This window comes from Grammomys surdaster, unplaced genomic scaffold (genome assembly GCF_004785775.1).
Source record: "Grammomys surdaster isolate TR1022 unplaced genomic scaffold, NIH_TR_1.0 213, whole genome shotgun sequence".
Classification (NCBI taxonomy): Eukaryota; Metazoa; Chordata; class Mammalia; order Rodentia; family Muridae; genus Grammomys; species Grammomys surdaster.
The window spans coordinates 9178914-9182964 of record NW_021604658.1 but is presented as its reverse complement, the minus strand read 5'-3'; positions in this window follow the sequence as shown (position 1 = coordinate 9182964).

Genomic DNA, 4051 nt, shown 5'->3' with positions numbered 1-4051 from the left:
CCTCCCCATCACCTCTCCCTCCCCCCCCTCTGTGTGTGTGATGTGTGCAGACATGCAATATATAATATGTACCTCAATCATACTAGACAAGTACCAGCTAAAGCCCGACAAAATACTACCACAAAGGAAGAAAAGTAGGCACAAGGCCCTACCCCTACCCTAGAAGGTATTTGCAATTGTAACTTATGGATATATCAACTACACTTCAGGACAGACTACCACGTCAATGAATAGTTGGACAATACATAGTGGGCTCTATGTTTCCATTATGTGAGAGAAAGAATATGAAATTGGGTGGTTAGTGAGCTGAGAAGGACCTGAGAGGATTGGGGAAGAAGAAAGAATAGTATCAAAATGTTTTGATACTTTCAAAAATAATAAAAATAAGAAATAAAAGATCAACCTTACTAAATAGAGGTCCACCTCTTGGGACTAGAAATTCCTCAACTACAGGTTCTTGGCCAGATCTTCAGTACTAGATATAATTTACTCCAGTGCAGTCATCCTTAAACCTAATCAGAAAGCTGTTGGTTACTTTCATAGCAGATGTTCTATTATTGCATACATGGCATGTCGTCCATGCTGGTCATTGCAGTTCACAGGGCTCACAGCTGGTTAAAATTGTTGATGCCCCCATCCCCCAACAGTCTACACAGAGCCTTCTAGTATTATTAAAGCTAATGAAGAGGGAGTGAGCTTCTTTGTCAGTAACCACTTGACTTCTCTTTACCCTGAGACCAATATAAGTATTGTCTTTAGTAAGAAAACACCCTCTTAGAGCTAAAGCGGAGGAAGATGGGATAGGGCTTTGCAGAGGGGAGACTGGAGATAAGGAACTCTTACTGTAACATCCTGTGAGCAACCAAGAACAATGATAGTAGCCTGCATTGCTTTATGAGTCTCCAGACACTTCTGAACAACAACTTAAGGGAAATATCTCATGCCTAGAATTTGGCAACTTATGACTTCAGGGAGAGAATAATCCTCTGCATAAAGTAAGTCCATTTAAGCTCCTTTAGATGAATGTATGAAATGTGTGTGTGTTTATGTGTGTGTGTATGTATCTATGTACATATGTATGAAGCTTATAGCACTGTAAATTTCCATATGGCCTTTTAAAGCATCATTAGAATTAGTTATTCCTCCTTTGATTTTCTCTTTCCTCCTATCTTCTTTTCCTTCTCCTCCTCCTCCTCCTCCTCCTCCTCCTCCTCCTCCTCCTCCTCCTCCTTCTTCTTCTCCTCCTTCTCTCTCTCTCTCTCTCTCTCTCTCTCTCTCATTCCTCATTATTTCACTTATTATCTACATTCTCCTGTCTCCCTCCTCTGTTCAGATCTTACTTTCCTATCCCAAACAATTGTGTCTTTTTTAGTTTTCTGGATTCTGTAGGTACTGTAAATTAAACATACAGATCTCAGGATTTGACACACAGACCCACATGGATAAGAACATGCTAGATTTCCTTTGGGTTTATACATTCTAAGGACTGTATTCAGTTTACATATATTATCAAATTTTTGGTCATAATTTTATTTGATATTCTATTGGTCTCTTTTAATTTCTATTGGATATATATATATATATATATATATATATATATATATATATATTCATTCCTAATATTGTTCATTTGTGTGTCATATTTTCTTTGTAAGTCTAGCTAGAAGAGAATCGATTTTATTGAGGTTCTTTCAAGTTTGTGCTGTGTTAATTTATGTAAATTCCCTTCAAATAATGTTATTTTCATGAATTTGTTTTAACTTATACATAAAAACATGAAAAATTTGCATATTGACTGGGATCCATGTGATGTCTTGACACATGTAGTACTTAAATAATTTTAATGTATCTGTCATTTATCATTTCTTTAGTGTGAAGCAATGAAATATTGTTTATCCTTATAGGCTTTTAAATGCCCAATATTAGTTATCTACAACTATATAACTATGCAATAAAATATCCACGCTTCTTGCTTCTCTAAAATGAGGCCTTACCCATTGATCACCTTTCTCCATTTTCTTCTTCTCAGCTTCTGGTAGCCATAATACATTTTAGTTTTTTAAACAAACAAACAAACAAACAAATAAACAAACAACAACAGATAAATAAGAGCTTTAAAATAAGGCTCAGGAAATGACTTCATCAGTCAATTGCATCCTGTGCATGCATAAGGACTGCTTTCAGTCCCCAAAGCAAACTACCACAGCCACCACCGTCACCGTCACCGTCACCGTCACCGTCACCGTCACATCACCACCACCACCACCACCACCACCACCACCACCACCACCATCACCACCAACAACAACAAGAAGCAACCACCACCACCACCAACAACAGCAAGCATTGTGCTCACCTGTAATCAAAGTACTGGGAGAGGCAGAACAGTGAGGCTAGTCAAATTCTAAGCTGAAATTTGTCTCAAAAAGTTAGGCAGAAAATAACTGAGGAATATAAACATAACCACTAGCCTCAGCATGTGCTTTTGCATGCACACACATGAACACAAACACATGCACAAACAACCAACCCATCCTGTGTTTATTTTAATTCATTAATTCACTAAGTTTGGCTCTTCATTTCATGACTTGATAATTTTGTCTTACCTGATTCCTTCATTGCCAATTTCATCACCTCCATAATTTGTTAGAATGGCATATCAACGAGGACTTTGCTCATTTTCTAATTTGCTCATTTTCTATTATATGTATTTAACTCTGCTGTTCCATGATTTTGACATAATTTATTTTCCTTGAAGTTGAAATATTTTCTGCTTCCTCTTTTGTTTTGTTTTTAATCTTATTTCTGGCTTACATAAGAGTGACTGAGAATTTAGATCAGTGGTGGAGCATTTTCCTAGCAAGCACAAGACCAAAGATCCTCTCTCTAGCACCAAAAGTATATCAGTAAATAAATAATAGTGTTTGTTTAATTTATAGATATTTTGTATTGATATTCTGTATTTATACAGACAATATCTCAGTTGACTTCAAAAATCCATCAACTTATTTACACTATTTTATGATCCTGACAAAGAGCCTTCTGTGCATAATTTAAAACAAAGGTATTTGACTATTATCAGGTGAGGTACTTTAACTTGCTTTAAATTGACTAACAGTGTTGTTAAGTAATTCAATATCTCTTTAATTTTTTCTCAAATTCTGTAAGAATGTCTTATTTACTGCTTTAAGGATTCTTTTTTAATATAATTTATTTATTTTTTCAAATTGTAATTTATACTCATTCACACAGGGGTTATAAACACAGAAAGACAGGATGTGGGGAAGGGGATAACAGTGGAGTGTGGGTGTTCAGGGGGAATATAGATTTCTTTCAGGATTCTTAACTGTTGAGAAAGAAATCATTTTTCTATGTTTCTTTGATTTTTAAAGACACTGTTATTTAATATTCATAGTTTTTCTCATTAATGTGTTTGCACATTTACAAACTTCATATTATTTTAATGAATTTTCTTTGTTTTTATGAAAGTTTTCTCTTTATCCCTCATTAAATATCTTTGCCAGTTTTGTTTGTCTGATTTCCTTTGAGTAGTGTTTGCATTAATCTTTTTCTATCATTTTTTAATTTTTATTTTTGATATTATAATCATATTTCTCCATTCCCTTTCTTCCCTCTGAACCCTTCCATAGACTTATCCTCCTCTCAACTCTCCTTCTAATTCATACTTTCTTTTCTCATTAGTTGTTATTGAATGCATTGTATTCCTAAATATAACCTGTCCAGTCCATTCAATGTTACGTGTATGTGTATTTTCAGGACTGATCATGTGTCAGTGGACAACCATTTGGCGTGCCCTTCACTGGAGGAGGACCACCTCTTCTATTCAGCTTTCCTCAGTTGCCTATAGTTTGTACACTTATGGGATTGAAGTATGAGTTGTTTTCTGATTGATAATCTATGGTTCTTCTGCAAAAGGTACATATGTGCTATGTGCCCTTGTTTCCTTTTAACACTAAGCCCATGGATCATCCTGGGTCCACTGATTTCTTTCTTTCTTTCTTTCTTTCTTTCTTTCTTTCTTTCTTTCTTT